The sequence below is a fragment of the Bacillus rossius genome, chromosome 11 (genome assembly GCF_032445375.1).
Source record: "Bacillus rossius redtenbacheri isolate Brsri chromosome 11, Brsri_v3, whole genome shotgun sequence".
NCBI lineage: Eukaryota > Metazoa > Arthropoda > Insecta > Phasmatodea > Bacillidae > Bacillus > Bacillus rossius.
The window spans coordinates 51,047,102-51,069,602 of NC_086338.1; the positions used below are offsets into that span (position 1 = coordinate 51,047,102).

Sequence of the window (22,501 nt, forward strand, 5' to 3'; positions counted from 1 at the left end):
CTGACTATCTTGTGTTCACTAGTGTTGATGAATACATAGGCAGGGTTCTTCTGTAGCTGGGACTGACACAAGAACTCCAGGCTGCTGGGGCCACAGCATGAAGGACCCACAAGCCTTGGTTTCAACTTGATGGAGCTTGGCCTCAGAGCCTTAACACTCTTCGCAGGAGCACTCCCTGTTTCTTTACGCTTAGTGCATCTTTTTGAAGATGAACATTTTCCCGGGGAACAGCAAAGCACCTCCGGTTGATTACACACTGTTTTCAATCCTGATACGAAGGGGCTTTTCTTGAAAGTATCTGGCAAAGCTGCAGGAACATCTTTCTGTTTCAACAAAATTACTTTCCCTGATACAGAGGTCTTTACTTTTAAACCTTTAGGCATAGTAAATGGAGTAATGGTCTGCTTACCCTTTGTTACACAGCCTGATGCAAAGGATTTTCCTTTGGAAGAACTTGGTACAGTTAAAAGAACATATGCTTTTTTACCTGTTGTTACACTCCCTGATACACTTTCTGATTCAGGTTTTTCTTCCCTGGAACAGCTTGGCACAGCTGGATTAATAACAGTCTGCTTACTCAAAACTACACTTCCTGATACAGAGGGTTTTTCCCTGGAACAGCCTGGCACAGCTGGATTAATAACAGTCTGCTTACCCAAAACTACACTTCCTGATACAGGTTTTTTTTCCCTAGAACAGCCTGGCCCAGCTGGATTAATAACAGTCTGCTTACCCAAAACTACACTTCCTGATACAGGGGGTTTTTCCCTGGAACAGCCTGGCACAGCTGGAGGAATGAAAGTCTGCTTACCCATAGTTACAGTTCCTGATGCAAAGGAATTTTCTTTGGAAGAACCTGGTACAGCTGAAATAACATATTTTTGTTTACCAATAGTTATACTTCTTGATACAGGTTTTTTTTCATTGGAACAGCCTGGCACGGCTGTAGAACTAAAAGTATTCTTAGTCATTATTACACTTTCTGACGAAAAGGATTTTTCCTTGGAACAACCTGGCACAGCTACAGGAACATCATTCTGTTTACACACTGTCAAATTCCCTGATACGGAGGGCTTTACTACTACACCACCTGGTACAGCAAGAGGAATGATGGCCTGCTTACCCATTACTACACTTCCTGACGAAAAGGATTTTCCCGTGGAACAGCCTGGCACAGCTACAGGAACATTATTATGTTTAAACACTGTCACATTCCCTGATACGGAGGGCTTTACTACTACACCACCTGGTACAGTAAGAGGAATGATGGTCTGTTTACCTATTACTACACTTCCTGATGCAAGAGAATATTCCTTGGAAGAGCCTCGTACAGCTGAAATAACATATTTTTTTTTACCCACTGTTACACTTATTGATGCAGAGCTTTTTTCCCTGGAACAGCCTGGCACAGCTGGAGAAATAACATTCTGCTTACTTATTACTACACTTCCAGATGGAAAGGGTATTTCCTTGAAACATCCACTCACAACTGACAAATCATCCATCTGTTTGCACGATGTTATATTCCCTGATACAGTGGTCATTTCCTTTGCACAGCCTGGCACAGCTGGTGATACATCCATTTGTTTAGACTTTGTTGTACTTTCTGACTCATAGGGCTTTTCCTTGCAATATCCACTAACAGCTGACAGATCATTCATCTGTTTGCACGATGTTACATTTTCTGATACAGTGGTCTTTTCGTTTGCACAGCCTGGCACAGCTGGTGATACATCTATTTGTTTAGACTTTGTTGTACTTTCTGACTCAAAGGGCTTTTCCTTGAAACATCCACTCACAGCTGACAGATCATCCATCTGTTTGCACGATGTTACATTCCCAGATACATTGGTCTTTTCCTTTGCACAGCCTGGCACAGCTGGTGATACATATATTTGTTTAGACTTTGTTGTACTTTCTGACTCATAGGGCTTTTCCTTGCAATATCCACTAACAGCTGACAGATCATTCATCTGTTTGCACGATGTTACATTTTCTGATACAGTGGTCTTTTCGTTTGCACAGCCTGGCACAGCTGGTGATACATCTATTTGTTTAGACTTTGTTGTACTTTCTGAGTCAAAGGGCTTTTCCTTGAAACATCCACTCACAGCTGACAGATCATCCATCTGTTTGCACGATGTTACATTCCCAGATACATTGGTCTTTTCCTTTGCACAGCCTGGCACAGCTGGTGATACATCCATTTGTTTAGACTTTGTTGTACTTTCTGACTCAAAGGGCTTTTCCTTGAAACATCCACTCACAACTGACACATCATCCAACTGTTTGCATGATGTTACATTTCCTGATACACTGGTCATTTCCTTTGCACAGCATGGCACAGCTGGTGATACATTAATTTGTTTAGACTTTGTTGTACTTTCTGACTCAAAGGGCTTTTCCTTTGAAAATCTGCTCACAGCTGACAGATCATTCATATGTTTGCACAATGTTACATTTTTTGATACAGTGGTCTTTTCCTTTGCACAGCCTGGCTCAGCTGGTGATACATACATTTGTTTAGACTTTGTTGTACTTTCTGACTCAAAGGGCTTTTCCATGAAACATTCACTCACAACTGACACATCATCCAACTGTTTGCACAATGTTACATTCCCTGATACAGTGGTCATTTCCTTTGCACAGCCTGGCACAGCTGGGAATATATCCGTTTGTGTAGACTTTGTTGTACTTTCTGACTCAAAGGGCTTTTCCTTGAAACATCCACTCACAACTGACACATCATCCAACTGTTTGCACAATGTTACATTCCCTGATACAGTGGTAATTTCCTTTGCACAGCCTGGCACAGCTGGTAATACATCCATTTGTTTAGACTTTGTTGTACTTTCTGACTCAAAGGGCTTTACTGTGGTAAAGTCTGGAGCAGCTGGTGGACTGTCTGAGTGTTCACATTCTGTTACCCCTACTGTGACACTAGGATGTTTTCTCCCGAATCCTGGTAGAACTGGGGGCACGTCTGTCTGTTTACACGAAGTTTCACTTACCAACACAGACAGCTCATCCTTGCAAACGCCTGGCACTAAAGGAGGTATGCGTGGCTGTTTAAATGTTGATACACTTTCCGGTACTGATGTCTTATCTTTTGAAAGGGCTGTCACAGTTGGAAGACTGTCTGTCTGTTTACATGCTGTCGTACTTCCTGACAATGGATGCTTGTCCGTAGAAAAGCTTGGAATAGCGGGAGTAACATATGTTTGTTTACATACAGCTGTACCTTCTGATACTGAAGGCCTTTCCACGGAACAGCAAGAAACAGCAGGTGAAACACTGCCCAAGTCTTTACTTGAATTGGATTTGGGGTCTTTATTATAATCAAATATTTCTGGTCGGTTAGAGTGCGGAAGATTACTGACTGGTGAGGATTCTTCATCTTCTGAATCATCATCTATGGTAATCACTTCTACTGTTTTGCCTGTCACTCTATCTAGAAATAAAGCTGATCCGTTTTGGCGATGTACGCTGAGACCCAACTCACTCTTCTGCTGCAGCTCTGAGATTCGACTGGGTTGAGTAGTAGAAGGCAAAAAAATGATATCACTGTCTTGATCTCTTTCACTACCTGTGGTATCTGTAACATCATAAATCAGTAACAGATTTAAATTGTATAGTTGAAAAAGAATGATAGTTTATACACCTATATGTATACACACATATACACACACATACATTATAATGTGGTAAGAAGCAAAAGAACCTCCTTGGATTTCCCTGTGCACATCGACGGCCTAACCATCCCGCTGTGATTCAGGAGAGAAGGTGAACCAACCGTCGCTACAGAGTCAGTTTTACAAGAGCAGCAGTGTCATAACTAGTCAATTCTATTTCATCTTCGATCACTCACTTGGTCACAATTACATCAGAGCATTTTAAAATTGCTGTCCAAAACAATGCTGTCCCTTGTGGTTTCTTGTTATACGTACTTTAACATTATTCCCATAAATAGGCATAAAAACATATTTCAAATATATAAAATTTAAAGATCCTTGCAAAGGCATGGATGAACAAACTGTGATCAAATGAATATAATTTATGAAGTAACAAAAATTTTTAACTGTGGCTTTATTGTAAAAAAATATATCTTATGGAAAAGTTTTGTATATTTTTAAGTTTTCTTCTTATTGCACGCATGTAGGCCAAAATATGGGCAGTGTACAGCATACGGGCACTACATCCAGATATAATGTGGCGGTTAACCCCACGTGCAAAATCCCCCCCCCCTCCCCCCATAAATTTCCGCAGGCCCCACTTGCGAATCCTACAGATTTGCGCCCTTGAAGCACCTCATTACTAATTCTAAGTTCATTATTGTTCAGTTCATATATTCATTTTCATAATGACTATATCCTATAATTTTTGTATTGACTATTACCTAAAATTAGTGATAGAAAATCTATTACAAATCATATTGTTATAACTGATAGAAAATTTAAGATGAATGATATCAAACACCCCACATTTTTAGTTATAATACAGAGTTGTGGTGCAGTGTTTGGCTGTTGGACAAACAATCTTAAATTGAATTTTAATTTTTTAATTTTTAGTTCATTCAACAATAAAAGTGTTTATTTATTTATTTATTTTTTAGTTTTTTTTTCATAGTACATATAAGAGTTTATTTCAACTGAACACTATGATAATAGATTTTTCAAGTAAATTTGAAAGTAATTTACCTTTCCCAGACATTGAGAAGTTTTCAAAATTAATATCATCCAGGTAATATCCATTATACTTTGACTTAAAAATAAGAAAACCATTCAGAACCAAGCCTTCTTCTCCACATGCATGCACAATAATAAATCGCGAACCTGATTCTTCTGTCACACCAATTTTCGTATTTGAATGCGGAAAAAACAGTACAGTGTATGTAGTATGAACATAATTTTTTTAACATTAACTATGGTTACGCCGGACTTATGCGTTCACATATTTCTTTGAGACAGCTCCCTCTCCAAGCACCTAATCCCGACTTATAAACAAAAATCTTTCTCTTCAATTTAAAATTTTTCCCATGAAAATCCTAACACCAAATTTCTCTAGTATTACTTGATGCAGTTCAAATCTCAGTCTTCTTACAAAGCCTTATTAACACTTATTTAATGTTGGGACCATTATTCATAGAGAAAAAACTAATGGATTTTTCTTCATCTACCTACTTTAGTACTGGGCAATGTCACTCTTTTTGAGGGTCCAATATAATTTTTTAAACTAGTACTTCAAAAGCCAGACACATGTGAATAAATGTTGATGTCTTAAAATACTTCTTGTGTCTCAGTAAACTGTAGGATAACCGATAATACATATTTGGCATGTTGGGAAAACAAAAAATAATTCTCTCAAAAATAGTGTAGCCTAGTGTGTTACGACATCACTAATTATAGTACTAAATGTAAATGTTTTTATGCTTTATAACATCAGATTTGTCAATTTATTCATTGTGACACATATTAGCCTGTACTAATTCTTTTTTCGATGTTTTGAAAATGCATGTTTATGAGTTTTTCTGTGACAAAAACCCACATTTCGTTACAATAGTATTTTAAAAAAAATTAATATAAAAACTTTAATTATAAGAAGAATTACCATGAAACAATTTACAGATTAAATATAATTAATATTTTTTCAATGTTTCTGTGAAAATATTATGGCATCATAACATTATCTGTTGACAACTTAAACTACGTGCACAAACAAAGACGGCTAGTACACTATAAATTACTTGATAATATTTATTTACTGTACGATTATTTAGGCAGGTCACTTAAACAATGTCATGGGATGGATCCGGCCCGCAGTCTGCCATTACTAGTGTACTTCATTATTTCCCTGTCCTCTATTTTCTTACTTGAGGTTGTCAAAAATTCAAACTGGTTTTGCTCTTTCACTTTCTCACTCTCAGAATTTGTTCAATTGTTGTTAGTGATCCACCTGTTGTTTCAGCAACATTTTAGTTCAAAAATGTGTCGCAGCATTGTACACTACATCGCCCATGGCTGTCCCCGCAGTGACATACCCAGTTTAACAATTTAAATTCAGACATAGAAGCCATTTCGTAAATCGGATTGTGTACCTAGGGTCTCCAGTCTTGTTCCGGTGTTCTCAGCTAGCCAGCAGCGCGTGACAACCCCCCCCCCCCCCCCCCCCCCAAACCACTCATGTTGCACTTGTCCCGTGTCAACGCGGTAAAACTGCACAGGTTCTTTTGCCTCTTTTCGCATTACAGAGTTGGGACGATACCAAAATTTTGATATTCAACACTCCATTAGGCTCTATTCTCTCAATACTTAAGCTACGTTTAGTAAAAAAAATGTTTTTGTTCATTATGCATTCCATATTTAATAAACAATTGGGTATATCCCTGAAAATCATTGAAATAATTAATCAAACACTGAATGGAATATGGTCCAGATTATTTTACACAAAAATATTGAATGAATATGTTAACAATAACACTGAACAAGAAATATTTATTCATAGAGTTGTAAGTTCCACAAAGTTGACAAATTTTTCTTGAGTAAAACAAGCAACCCATAACTGTCACTTATTATTTAAGTGAAGATTGCTATTGAAGTGATTTTATTGTCAATTTGAATAACTTGAAAAAAAGATTATACAATAAAATTAATTGAATAAGATTGGTTGATAAAATTTATCTATTTAAATTTATTTATAAGATAAGTCCACCGCCCGGATGGAGCCTTCTTCTTTTCTGCTGTACTGAACAACCATTCAGACAGACACAACAGAAACTGGTGAAATGTAAAAAATTTTTGAATCAAGTACCTGACAAATTTTTATCAGTTATTTTTTCACATCAGTAAATATTTTTCAGGCACTACCATTGAACTAAACCTATTTATACTTTAGGTAAGTTAACTTAATGCTATCTTGATATAGTTTTGAAAACTAATATTTTCATGACTGGGCATAACTAAACGTAGGAGGCTGGCTCATCAGGGCAGTGATTTGTTTGATTAGACATATTGGCCTTTGAGTGCCCCAATTTAATAGTCGCCTTTTATCAGCCTTGTGTATAGTTAAAAATAACAACAATCTTATTTATAGATTAATTTCAAAATATTTATCTTTAGTATTTTTTTTTTACTTTCAAGATAACATTATTGTACTTTATTAAATTTATGTCTTGTTGCTTGCTATGTTACTACTTTATACTAGTATATATTATATTAAGTATCATATTCGTCCTTATGCTGTCTGTTTGTAAGTCTTGTCCTTTGTTTCTTGTTACTTGTTGTTATTTTATGCAATAGTGTGTATTTTGTATTTTTCGTGCCCACCACTAAAGACCCTGAACTGTCGGTGGACATGGAACAAAATATAAGTAAATAAATTGAACTCCACATTATTATGTGATATTTATAAGATGTTATTCATATTACATAAATGAATAGAAACAAGATGTATGAAAATGAGAAAACAGAACTATCTATTAATAATGGGATCTTCGGTATTAAATATTATAGAAGGATTTTTCCCAGGTTTTTCTTTGAAACATGATCACTTCAGTGGCCACTGGGCCACACCGACACAACATGCCACGGCCTTGCTTTGTCACTTAAGGTTTGCAGAATGCTGGACTCCAACTGCCCAGTGACCAACATAGTGATGAAAGAATAAAATGAAGGCGTGATATGGGTAGGATGTCAAAAAGGAAATAGCACAGTTACCGCACTACATACCTTGATAAAGGGAGTGCAATTTGGACTGGTGAGCAGCTTTTTCTTCCGAATATTTCTTGACCAGTGCCTTAAGTGATTTCTGTTTGTGAACTTGGAACCGTATTTCATTTAATGCCTGTAAAAATTAAAATAATTTTTGTTTAACAAGTGACTATACAGAAAAAAATTAATTGTTTGATTTTAATGAAAATAAGGTGCACTATAATATTATATGAATGTCAGGACAGCTTTAAAAAAACTCTAAAGAAAAAAATGACTACAGCTGCAAACAAAATAATAATAAATGGTATTCTAGCAAATCAATTAAAATGTTTCTGAAAATCAAACGCCCTTACAACTCATTGATATTAGTCAATTTTTTTCATATTAAAACCAAAGTGTCAATAAAAACCTTATCAAGATAACTGTTACGGATAAAATGTTAGTAAGAGTTCATGTAGTTCTCAAATTATAATCCTTACACCTAGCGTGTATCCAAGCACAGAGTTAGCCTGTGAGCACAATAGGAGCATGGTTGCATGGATTTACATGATGTGATGTGATGTTTCTTATGTTTTTTTGGTGAAACTGAAATTCCTAGGTATCAAATAAACATTGCCTTCCGAATGATCTCAGGCTTTCGCAGCCATTGAGCCATTGACATAACTGGTGGATAAAGTTTTTTTTTTATGTGAAAAAATATCCTATCTCTTGGTATACAGTATTTGGCAGGAGTAATTTCGTGAATGGAACGCAAAACGCATGGAACGGAAATGTGGAGCAGTTTCATTATATAGTTTAACCTTTCTCTCTGCGAATCGAATGATTCAGTAGTTGATATAGCTGCTCTCGCAGCAAATTCTAACAGTGGGTGCATAAACTATGTGTGATTGGCATCCATAAATGTAGTTAAAAAACACATTTTCCATATACTTATCACACTCTCCATTACTTAAAAGAATTCTATGTCAATTTTTGTAGTTGAGTTTTGTATTATAAGTTTATTTGCAACATGAGAACACATGAATTTACTCATTACTGAGGTTAGATATTTACACGTCACGGTGAGTACTGAAATATCACTCACATTTTATTAAAGGGAGAGGGATTAAAAAAAAATGCGGGAGGGAATAAAAATTTGAACAGGTGTATTTTTAAAAAAAAATTGAAATTACTACTGACACTAACACACGGACACGTGGGGCCTGCAGAAGTAGCCGTAGACTACGTGGCTTCTCATACAGTTCAAACTGCAGGTGTAACAGCTATCACCTGGCATCACCCAAAATAACATACTGCCTTCACTGATAGTTTGCAAATTTTTTCCCAACTTTGGAAAGGACGTATATATTTCCTACCCCTACCCCCTGTGGCCACAACTGACTCTCATAGCAGTCTTGGTTTCGAGTTGAAGTACCATCACGGGGCTGGAGTTACCCAGCGCTTCATTGTACCTCGCAGCCAATATCACCACGGTGGTGGCTGAGTGGTGCTCAACAGTCACCACGGAACAAACAAGAGCAGTGGTAAGACGCTGCACTTACATTCCTGGGTTCGAATCCCGGCCCATCCATCCTGATTCTGTGTTTTCATGGTTTAATGAAATCGCTCCATGCTAGAAATGTGTGTAGTGCGTTCATACACACATCACCATTTTAAATTTATCACTCTAGCCCTGAGGAATGAAGTGACCAAATTTCCGGTTTAAGTATGTGTTTATTACGGCTTTGTAGTAAACTTTTAAGCAGATCATTAATGAAACTATTTAAAAATACTAAATTTTGGACAGTTTATTAACTTTCTTATTTCATTTAAAGCTTAAAAATAAATCAACTACTGAATCACAAACTTGATTAATTTGAAATGCATGTTCCTCATTTCCTTGTTTGCCATTTAACATACGACTCACGAGTGATCTACTGAATTAACGTTTTTATTCAGTAAAGAATGCATTAAAAGAAGAAATTACTAGTTCCAATGTGTTGCCAGTTGGCGCAGGAAAAAAAGTGGGGCTATGCTTGAGTAGAATTTTGTTTAGTCATCAAACAGAAAATGGACTGTCAATGTCCAAATCCCAAAAATATGTGGAGTAGCCAGTGAGCACTTATGTCCGACCAGCCAATCAAGCGGAGAGAGAGCTCAAACTCACTAGATTTATGACCTCCTTTTTGGAGACCGCTTTGCCTTTGAGTCCCAGCACTGTGGCAAGGAACTTAAACCCACATTCCACTTCATTCGCAGCCTCGGAAGGAGCACATGTTGCATCCCGGTCCTTCTCCGTCTCTTTGGGCAGGGCTCGCTTCAACGACTAAAAGGAAGAAAATAAATAAATAAATAAATAAATAAATAAATAAAAAAGAGAGAAGGCAGGGGTGTAGCCAAAATTGTGTTTCATGGTGGGAAATATTTTTTATATGGCCCAAAATTTATATTAGTGCTTAATGGATTTCAGAACAATATTGTTTTTAACTTGGCAGCCCAAGAAGTGATATTTTACGTGTAATCTGAGACAAATAACCTCAAACACACACAAAAATTATTTGAAGTGGCACCACCAGTTTTTCATTCAATGTTTGGGAGGTGATACATTCACATATCCTCCCCCTTAGCATCACTTCTGAGAGAAAACAAAGTAGTTTTGTAATATACTTGCTGCAGGGGCATATGCAAGGGGAGATGGTGGAGATATATCACCCCCCTCCCCTAATTCCTAAGATATAAAAAAAATCTATTAATCCCACCAACAAAAGGAAAAAAAATTAAAGCAAACAGCAGGCAAAGAGGTTCTATTCCTCCAAATGAAATTCTGCATACACTCCTGACTTCCAGTTACATTACCTATCAGTTGCATGCTTGGTTGCAAAACCACATGTAATTTGTGAACATATACAACTGAAACATTGCCCTCGATCAGTGGTCACCAACTGTTGCACTTAAAATCTTTAAAAATATGTTTCATGGTATTTGTTTTTATTTATATTTATATTTAATTTTTGCAAAACTATCTATTTTTGTATTAATTCATTACATGCAACATATCTTAATTATTGGTGACTATTGTATCATTGTGACTGTCAAGTTACGGTTATGGATGTTAAGGGGGGAGGGAGGGGGTCAGAGCAGATGATGTAAATATTTATGTCAATACAACAACACATGGTACAGGGTCTAAAATAAAATTGGATGATACAAAGGTATTAAGGCAGCATCTGGGAAACAAAATTGCACAGAACACCAACAAAACTGAGGATATAACACAAGGGCAACATAACCTAGATCAAAAAATTGAACACATAGCCCAAACACTTGAACAAAGTTAAAGTGAGACTCAACAGGAAATCCTGAAAATTAGAGAAAAGCAAATGACACATGTACAGCAGGAATTATAAAAAGTAAAACTTGAATCGAAAATACAAGGACAGACATAAAAGAACAAAGTTCCTGTTTACATAAAGGATTGAGGTACCTATGTCACTTGCAGATTGCAGAGGTAAATGCGGGGGTTCAAACATGTAAACAGGAAATTGGTATGGTAGAGATAAACCTTGTTGTGGGGGGGGGGGGTCGATCGGTCGGCTTTAAGGTGGAAGGTTAGTGGGTGCCACCACGTAGTGCGGCACGTGGACCTGGTGAGACTCCTAACTCAGGGCGTGACGTCGCCCATGTGAGACGTGATATTCCCCCTTGAAAACATCTAGCACTAATTCCTGCCAGCTCTCAGCGTCGGGCATGCTTTTACCTACGCAGTGGGCTCTCAGGCGTCCCACACGCCGTCACACTCCACGTGGTCACACAGATTGAAAATAAAAGAATAATACGTTAAATTTGCACGCCTGATTTATTCCGCTAATTCAGCTCACACACGTACACGATTGAAACTGTACAACACGCCCGCGGCACGAATCGGTTTAGGGGTAATGAGCCACCACGCGGTCACATATTAAATTACGTGGTACGAGGAAAAAGACCGAGACTGGCCGTAAACTAATTAATGAAGCAGTCCCCCGACCGAGAGTAGCTCCGAGGACTAAAAGAAAGTGATTGAAACAAAATTAAAGTTAACAGAATTACTTGGCAGAGAAAACAAGCGGTGAGGTCCCCGGAGTGCTGAAGCATCTGCTCTCGGTCGTTGATGGCGGAAGACTGGGCTGAGATCATGGCTCGCTCGACTAACATGGCATCCTCCCGCCGAAACAATTGCCGTTAAAAGATATTTGCGAATTCGTGCCACGGGAAACTAAATTAACATGACAAGAATGCATTGAAAATTATGTAACAATTTTTGAATAAAGAATAAAGATTGTACAAATTATAATTATTAAGATTTAAACGTAATTATTGTCTGGCTTCGGGTTTCCTCGGGAATTTCCGGAAACGCTATGATATATTAATACATTATTTTAAAATAAAAGTACATAAAATCCTCCCGGCCGATCTGCCGTCACGTTGCACTTAGGGAATATAAAAACAAATAACATAATTATATTTACTTATGTTTTTAGGGGTGCGGCGCACTGGCTCGACAGCGTCCTCTTGCCGGGCGAGCACACACGCTCGCACACGTACGCACGGGTAGGCGGGAGGTTTGAATGGAGGGTATGGTGTTTGGGCGGTGGCATATCGGACTTAAAAGGGGCGCAGGCCCGGACGATGTCAACCTTACCTTCACAAATCACGGGGTGCAGGCAAATCATGAAAAAAAAAAAAAAATTCAAATTTGACTTAAGAGTTTAAGGCAGGTATGTATACTGACCAAAATTGCCCTAAATCACAGTGAGGTTCCCATGCAGTAAATCACTTTGACAGAAATGTGCAAAACTGTATTTTAGGACCGTGAGCAAATCTTTTGAAAGATTACCTTTTGGTCAAAATGTATGTCATTTTATTTGAGGGCTGGAAGAAGTTTTGGGGCCTGAAATACTGGCTTTAGTAACTATTTATGTAGACATTATTCAGATTGCAACTAAAACTTATGAAAATAATTTTCCTTAGGAATTTACAGGGCAAATGACTACAAAATTGCAAAAATCAGAATTTTTTAAGGATGAAATAACTTTTTGGATAATGTTAATGCACAGGGAAATCACATTGACCCTGATAAACTCAAGGCAGTGAGAGAGTATCCATCACCTGCAAATCATGAACAGCTAGAGAGGTTGATAGGGGTTTTCAACTTTTTTCGTAAATACGTACTGGGTTTCCGTAACATTTGTGTGCCGTTAAGGAAACTGCTACAGAAAGGCCAGTGCTGGGAACGGGGAGAAGAACAGGCATAGGCAGTAGAGCTGTTGGAACAAGAGTTGGTAAAGTACATTTTGCTACACATGGTAAATTTTTTACTGCATTCGATGCAACATGAGAGACAGCCAGTGCCATGTTTTTTCACAGATGAATCAAAAAGGAGAACAGGTTCCTGGTACCTATGAGTTTTGCTAGCAGAAATTAACTACACCACCACTGAGAAGGTATTAATGAGTATTGTATTTGCTTGTTCTAAGTTTTGCACGTACATTTATGGTAGGAAAACAACTGTCTTGACAGATCAGATGGCCTTATGGCACGCGAGCTCTTGTAAATTACTACAGGGTAGAATGACTAGATGGATTTTATCCTTACAGGAGTATGATTTGTTCATACAACACATTCCAGGGAAAACACAAGTATTGGCAGATGAACAGGCTAGGCAAATGAAAGAATTTCAGATCAGAAATTTATGTGAGAGTCAGTTAGCCTACTTGTGGAAAATATTACGTAAATGTAATATATAGCAGTAACTTCAATTATATTTTTTCCTTTACATTACTTTCCAACTTAATAAACATTTCATTCAGCCGCAAATTTGGGGGTGACAAGGGGGCAGGGGAGTGTAATGTGGCTGGCATTGCAGGCCACTTTCCCCATTAGTCTTGATGATTTGTGAGGTAATGTTTTTTCTCCAGTAATGAGTATATAATCTGGTTGTTCAAGGTCAAGGTCATGGTGACCTAGTTTTGTATTTGCATTTCATTAATATGAATATTTTTATAATAGTCTGATATTTAATTATTTTTATTTTGAAAGGTCATTGAACTGTGTTTTTACTAACTTTCACAAGGTTGGCTAGGTTACTATTTATGTTTGCATTTTTATTATTTAATTTCATTTAAATGTTATATTTATAGCTATAATTTTATATGTGTATTTCATGGTGTTATTGGGACGTTTCTATAACATGAGACAGAGGTTTATGTGAGAGAAGGAAAGAAAGGTGTGCGAAAAAGTGGCATTGAAATGAGATGGACATTATTTTATCGCATCTCATTAAAGAGAGACAGAGATGTTAGCCAGGACTGTGGGAAAGCTCTCTTACTGGGAAATCACAGAGTAGTAATTGTAATAAAAGTATTTGTAGCCAATAGGAAGGCAGTTTATCCAGAATGTCCCCAGTTGGTACTTTGTGTTTTTTTTTTTTTTACTGTGCTTTGTCTGATCAGTCATCACTCGAATTTTGACAAGGAGGTTGCGCTGGTTGATGACATTATTTTAACACTTTAATGTGAATGAGGAAATAACATATCTTAACGGCTGTGATCCAAGGCAAGCCGATAATAACCTCGTTTCAAAACACTTTATTTTGAATTTCACTGCCCACTGTCATCGGCAGGAGCCCATGATGAGGCAATGGTGAACTTTTGTGTCGTTCCAAGGACATGATGTTTTCTTGGTTGTACCGCATAATCAGAAGCGACTGCGGGGAATTTTTACTGATAAAGAAATAATACTGGGAATAATTTAACTGTTTTTGACGTGACGTCTAATAAATCGATGAACGCCGGCTGCACACAAGAAAAAATGTCCCGTAACACACATTATCCCACTACGGTGACGTCGTCCGGGCCTGCGGCCCCTTTGAGCCCGATATGCCACCGCCCAAACACCACCATCTCTGTTCAAACCTCCCGCTTGTGCGTGCGTGTGTGCGTGTGTTGGTAGCCCAGCAAGAGGGCACTTAGCTGCAGTGCGCCGCACCCCTAATTTGTAGTAATAATTATTGTAATCCTTTTTCTTTTCACCCCAAAACAGTGTCACGACAGCTATGTATGTGAGTGTCTTTTGCTTAATTAAATCATGATGTTTTGTAATTTAATACGTGCAAACACAGACAAGGACGCTCCCTAGCGGGCGGCGGAGGAACTAGCACGTAACTTGATTTAAACTGTTTTCTATCGTATAAGTAATTATTACAGACGGTCGGGGTATGGATGTGATGTGCTAATTTTTGTAAAGAGTTTATGTTATTTTCAATACTAACCCGGGGCACGCAATAGCTAAGTTGTTAACGGTAATTGTGTTTGGCGCGAAGGGCGCCATGTTGCCTTCCGCAAGCCCTGATCTCTGCCCAGTCTCTTTCTCCAGCCGGCCGAGGGCGGACGTGTCTGCAACTCGAGGCGACTACGTGTGTGGTTCGCCTCCTCGCCTAATTCGATTCGTGCCTCGGGCGTTTTATAGCAGTATCACGGAAGGATTGTGTAAGGGCGTGTAACGTGAGTAATAAAAACCAACTTTTGAGTCACGTGTTTTGTAATCGGGGGGCCACGTGGGTCCTTAACCTTGTCAGCGGCGTGTGGGATGCCCTGAGAGCCCACTGCGGTAATTAGAAGCGTGCCCGACGCTGAGAGCGGGCTTAGTTAGGGACAGGCGTTGCGTTAAAAGTCAGGAGGGCTAATATCTCGCCACACACGGGCCACGTAACGCCCTGAGTTAGAGTTTCCAGCCGGGTCCACGTGCCCACTCACGTGGTGGCGCCCATTAATTTCCACCAATATTCCAACCTAAACACCGGTACGCCCTCAACGGATGTCCCACCACGGATGTGTCCTGTTATGCTCATTGTACGCATGTGTGGCATCTCTCTTCCACTCGATTGGAATAACCATCGATTTGACTTTTCAATCATATTTTCGTTGTTTGACTTATTAAAATTATGTAATTTAACGATCGTCCACCGATTTTCAGCACAATCGGTATGGTTATCTAAAAGTAATGTTGAATATTCAAATACGTTTTTATCGAACAATGGTGTTTTACAGTTACACATAATAATTCAAATTACACCCGGGATTTTTTTAACAATGTTTTAAAAAATATTGTAACACATTATAAATAAGTTTGGTGTATTTGGGATGCGTATTTGTTATAAAATCGTGTTATAAAAACGAAATAATATTATTCCCCTACCGTGCTACTATCTACGGTGACGGACGCGAACCGAATGAAACGCGATATCTATCCGCTATTGCGGGAACCAGGCACGGCGAGTGCAGTAATAATAGGTTATGTTACAATTGACTAAAGAATTATGGTGATTCATATAATTTATGCTAGATATTTGATTACAGTTTATTTAAATGAAAACTTGTTCATAATTATATTTAAACTTTATAGCTAAACGCCAGTTTTTAAAATTAATTACAAGTCATCTACATGTGAATTGTTTGGTCGACTGTTTATAAAGTGAAGTGAAATAATGTGGTTTTCATTCCTTATTACAACAAGAATTTCGGCAATAAAGGTTAATTATTCTTGCATTTTAAAAATCTGATTACTAGTATAATTTCAATTATTTATTCTTTTATTACAGACAACCAATTTTTTTTTGACACCTCAAATTTTTTGTGCCAAGCAATGAATAGCTACGAACTATGTTGATTTTGTATATTTGTGCACAGTGGAAAAATATATATTGGTACAGAAAAAATCAATCTACAATATTCTGCTATAAACTCTTTTATATGAAACGTCACTCCAAAGTCAGTAATAATTTTCACAAATTTCATCTTAGTGCAGTGTCTCAAGTTAAATATCTGCAAGGCTCTATATTTGTGAGAGTTCTTTATGTATGAACAAGTGCAATTCAGGCCATAGCTATCTGGGAGGTCGGGAGTGTTACAACCTGCGATCCTGATTAAGCAAATACACTATTCACTATGGGATATAGTAGTCACACACTTTGTGAATCATACATTTTGTCACTCATTGTGACAGCGCCATCCTGTTTATTTTACATTCTCTCAGATTAGCAATGATTCACTGCACCGAACAGACCAAATGTCAAAAAGCAATATAAAAGTTATTTTGTAGATCTTTTTTGAAAATATGTTTTTCCACACATACGCTTCATCACAGAAAAGTATTTTAGGTTCCAACTTTAATTATTAGCCTGTTTTTAATATTTGCATTTAGTCTTTATGAATATTATTGTAAGTGAGATTTATAGTTAATTATTTTACTTAGAAGAGGCTTTTAAATATGTTTTTACTGGTTTTCATGTGGTTGGCTAGGTTGATATTTATGTGAATATGATTTTCAGATGTATATTGCATTTAAATATTCTTTTTATAATTATAATTTTACGTTTGTGTTTTACAGTGGGTTGACGTTTCTAGAACGTAAGACAGTGAGTTTGGTAAGTGAAAGAAAGACAACTAGTGGCGCGACGCAGACACGCCAAAATGATAGACGATACTTTATTGTATCCAGTGCAAAAGAAAGACAGAGACAGACGACAGAACTGGGGGAAGGCCTGCAGATTGAGAAATCACTGAATAGTACTTGTAAAAATAAGGATTGTTAGCCAATAAGATGGTGTTTTTACTGGGGAAGGTCCCCGGCTATGTAATGCTTGAAGTATAGTGCTTGAAGTATGTTTTTAGTACTGTCATTGCATGTATGTGTTTTGTACTGGCTTTTTATAGTTAGTCGTTGTTTGCGGACTGGGCAGAGAGGTTACGCCATCTCAGTGGCTCAGCAATATGTATTTTCAAACTTAAGAAGAATTCATTTCAATTCTTTTATTTTGAGAATCACTAGTAACAGTTTTGAATAATACCATAATTATTAACAGAACTTAATACCCAACTACCTGCAACTTCGTTGGACAACTTTTCAAGTTTTTATGTTGGTGCATGGAACAGCTGTTGTCTTAGCCGAACCCAATAGTGACTTGTTACAGCGTGGTTTTTTTCTGATGCTATGTACACCATATGTATGCCCAGGTATGCGGGCCCCTTAATGGCTTGTATTTGAATCATAGCTACTTTAGTATTTGTTAATCGATTTGGAATCAGCGAAAACCAGTAACAGTAAAGAAGTCAAAACTTTGCAAGTGCCTAATGCGCAGTGTTTCCCAGTTTGAATTTTTTCTCTGAGATGGATATCAGATGGCAGCTTTTGTCACTATGCTTCACAGAATCAGTTTCAATAATGTTTTTTATGCGAGAGCCTTTAGTATTACAGCAAAATCATTATATGTCAATCAACAAATAAACACCCTGAATGCCCCAATTCCATATGAATTATCAGAAAATATTTTAGGGTCATTTTAATCGCCAACTAGGTACTTCCCTACTTCCTACTGGCAATCAGAGATGGATAAAAGGGGAGGTCAGGGCCAGGGGCGCAACAACTAAATTTCCAAAAGGGGGGCAATATACCTTTTTATAAAGAATCATCGATCCCCCCTATTGAATTGGGGGGTGGGGGGGGGGGGGGTCCTCCCCCGGGAAAATTTGTATTTCAAGGTGGAAAATGGTGCTATTTAAGCAGTTTTATTATCTAAAAATTGATTACACAGCACTTTCTTTGCCCCCGTTTGCCCCCACTTCAAGGTTTTAGAGGGGGGGAAAATACCCTTGCCCCCCCCCCCCCTTGTTGTTGCGCCCCTGGTCAGGGCCATATGCAGGGCCAACCCCCAAAATCATAATAAATCCTAAAGAATTCATAATTTCCACCAACAGAAACAAATTCAAAAGCAAACAGCAGTGAGGTGTTTTATCCTACCCCTCCCCCCCCAAATAAAATTCTGCATAAGAGAGGGGAGGGGGGGGGTATAAATGAGGGGGAGAAGCCTTTCTGAGCTTAACTTACACAATATAAAATGACATTTTCAAGTTTAAAAAAAAGGCAGAAACATTAGTTTCCGAACATAAGCTTGGTGCCTACAAATACCTAGACTTTTTCAACCTTTTAAAAAACGTTTCTTACAACTTTTTCTCATTACAGGGTCATTTATGTACATGATGAGTCTGAATAAGACCCACAAACTTCTGATGCAGGTTAATCAAGACAAAACAAGTTGAACACGTATCACGACTTATGCTCTAGAGTGAAAGCTGGTGTGGTGTGCGTCTTTGAAGTAGGAACTGAATAACAGTTTAACAGAGAAAGTATTTAAGATCGAACATTAAGCGTCAGAATTATGATTAATTTAATGAAGTTCTGCAACCACCGCAAATTTTGTTGCTGTCACATAATATTTATTTGTAACGATTTGGGGTAATACCTTTATCTTCGGGGAGGTTGAAGAACTTCCTGCAACAAAAATTTGTCGAATTCAGACTCATTCTGTATGTAACTAGCTAAAGTTGTAGCTTTGTGCAGCAGTCTACAGGCAGAACACACTTGCACTGCTTATTACACATGCCTCCCCCCCTCCCCAATCCTTTGTGGGTAAACCACTACTGTGTCACGAATGAAAACAAAAATTAATCAGTGCAATAGTTGTTGCCGTGGAGACGCAAATGTTATCAACAAGGCAAAAGCCAGTTTTCATGGAGACGAAAAAGCATCAATGATGAAATAGCAAAATTTCATCAAGAAATATCAAAATTCTGCTTTAAGGGGTGGTTTTCTCAAAATCAGTCCCCTTCCTTATGTTTCAAAGGTCAAGTGTGCAAAATGTTATTCAGATGGGTGGAAAACTGAAGATTTGTATAGGAAATACAGACACATTCAAATGGAAACTCTATAGATAAGCAAAATTAAACATAGTAAAAAATATACATACTATTAGCAAGATGTGCCAATTTTTATGTTATAAAGCTGAATCCTTTTCAGATATAATCTCCACATGTTTCAAGTACACAGTCTCCAACTACTTGTAGTTAATGAGCAACTGTTAACTGAAATATACTGAGTATTTATTTAAATTTTTAAATTTGATTTATTTTATACTTTACTAACCATATTTATAACATCACTCCAGTTCTTTTATAATTTTATTTCTATTAATTATTTGCTGGCAAAATTGAAGTTAGTTTTTGTTTTTTATGCCAAGTAAGTATACCTTCTAATGTGCATATGTAAGTACACGCACCCATCTTTTTTTTTTTTAGAAAAAATACAATTTATTAGCCTATAACTGAGAGTTGCTGTCTGTCACTGATACATAAAATAGCATTGATAACGTTGCATAAAACAGCATTTATAATTTCTAATATTGTATCGGGCAACAGCGGACCGTAAGCTCGTATAGAGGAAAGAGTGCTCGTCAAATATTGTAATAGGGACGATACCCTTGCTGGGCCATTTACTTTTGCGAGGACTAAATCTTACCAAGGGGTCTGGGGGTATGAAATAGCCCCTGAAAAAAAAGAGGGTTGGGGGGGGGGGGGGGACCGCCTTCAACAGGAAAATAAACTCTTCAAAACAACATTTCTAAGCCATCCAGGAACTTAAATTTTTACAGTGGATATGCTATTTTATTTATATCTCAAAAGTATAATAAATTAATAACAATGAAGATGACAAGCATGATTAAAAATGGAATAAATTATGTTTATGTTATATGATGAATAGGCTTCTACAATGTAAATGACGACACATTACATGTGCTTCGGTAATAAAGGGGACAGCATCAGGCAGCGCATTCCAGGAGATCAAGCTATCACAATGTGTGGTGATGTGTAGGTGTTGGAATTACACTCTCGCTTACCCTTCCAATTCACATTTTTATTGGTTTTCCTTCATTCCTCCAATTGACTGCTGGGATAGTCCCTTAACCATCCCAATACCCAATTACTTTTCCAATTCTTTCTTAATTCCTTATTCTACAGTTCCTACACTGTACACTGTAGAGAAAAGTGACCAAAATAAAACACATATTTACTTAGAATAATATTTTTTTTACAATTTTTGTGATATTACGTAAAGCTAATAATGGTTTTGTTTACTTACGATAAGCTATTTTAGTTAAAGAGCACAATAAAAATTTAATGATTATTTTTTGAACTGTGTGCGAATTCAGTGATATGTTGCAAAACAATTCACATGTACTTAAGATTATTGTAATTGAAGGTTTTATGTATCTTTAGTAATTTTAGGTAATTTTATTACAAACATTCTTAACCCATACCTTCTTATTATTCATAGCACCCTTACCCTAAGTTTTTTAAATGTAGAATAAATGATTTTTTTTTTTAAATCAGAACACTTTGTTTAGAGTTTTAAATCAACAATACTGAATTCTGTTTTTCACCTTCCCTTATCTGTAATTCTCTGTCGTTTGTACTAATCATCTGTGATTTTACAGTGAATTATATGTCTATGTAGGTTTCCCAAATTTTGCAAGCAAATTACGTTAAGCTTGATTTCCTGTGGTTCACTTGTGAACACTTGGGTTATGACAGTTCCCTGTAACTCACTGAACGACCAGAGGTAGGTATATTATTTGTTTCCACTATTTTCATTCTTTCCTGAATATCTTTTTAAAAGAGCAAATATTACACCCATGCCTTACACAGGACTCAAACCCAAAACTCCTCGGACTGAAAGCCAGTGTGCACCTGACTGCACTACGGAGGTCGGCGTGTATCTTATGTAGACAGCATCCCTGTACCATGCACTGCCATATAGCCTCGATCAGTACTAGACCCTAGAGATGGCCAACGTTTTAATGTGGAGATGTAGTGCAGTGGTTCTCCAAGTGTGCGTCAGGGTGCAATGGTGTGCCCTAGAATGGGTGCGCCCTGTGGTATTCCAAAGAAATATGTGTCCAGATATGTAAAATATATATAGTAACTCTATTATACCATTTCATTATGGATATATTGCTCTTTCTTTTCTTTGCCAGTTTGATAACGCATCACTATTACTTATGAGTTATGTGAACAACTACAGGTTTTTGCTCGAACTATAATTTATTTCTGTTCAGCGCTGTAGTCGCTCTTTACCGTTTGTAAACAAGCCTTGAGTTGACCACAAGTATATATCATAATATTTGACTTCATTAATTTGTAGTTTGAGAATCACTGATGCAGTGTGTCAACACACATTTAGAGTAGGTACTGTTTCGACCCTTCACTGTCATGACGAACCATAGCACACGGCGACCTTGGCATCCCAACTCGCTCGCTGCTTCACGTATCAACCCACACGGTCGGACGCCTCAATCACCACAAGCACTGCATCGCGTATCCACGTGCAAATAACATTGCTCTGCCCGCTAGCTGCTACAAACATCAATGCAACTATCTTCGTACATGCAATTTTTTCGTTTCACAATGAGACTTAACTGTTCTTTTTATTTGTAGATTCAAAGATATATTTTAGTTAGGCTATTTGAAGTTATTTTAATGACATTTTTATACAGCTATTTGTTAAAAAAAAATAAATCAAAAGCAGCTTGTGATGGAAAGGCCACCTGTTTGCCAGGGGTATACGCAAGGGGGTTATGGGGTGGAGTGGTGGAGATATGCAACCCCCCAACCCAAATGCTAAAAAAAAAAATTCATTACCACAAAAAAAAAAAAAAGGAATTTGAAAGCAAACAGTCGGCAAAAGGTTCTAACCACAACTATCCCCCAACCCACAAAATATAATTCTACATACACTTGTAATATTTATTTTTTTCCATTGTTCCATCAATCAGCACCTAGGTGTTAACATAATCACTCACCGGTGTGTTGCATGTCTAAATACGTAGTTTCGAAACAGTAAGCTATGTTGTTTCAAATCAATCGAGACACTACAGTGTGATACTT

General features: G+C 37.4%; 1 protein-coding gene across 1 annotated transcript in view; it reads right to left on the bottom strand.

The window, feature by feature from the left end:
• Window positions 1-22,501, bottom strand: part of LOC134536469 (G1/S-specific cyclin-D2-like) — a 77,708-nt gene that overhangs the window by 52,844 nt on the left and 2,363 nt on the right. Inside the window, exons 2-3 of the mRNA XM_063376188.1 lie at window positions 9,853-10,011; window positions 7,725-7,839 (exon numbers count right to left, since the gene is read on the bottom strand). The gene's annotated coding sequence lies outside the window, so the exon portion shown is untranslated. The remainder of the gene's footprint in view (window positions 1-7,724; window positions 7,840-9,852; window positions 10,012-22,501) is intronic.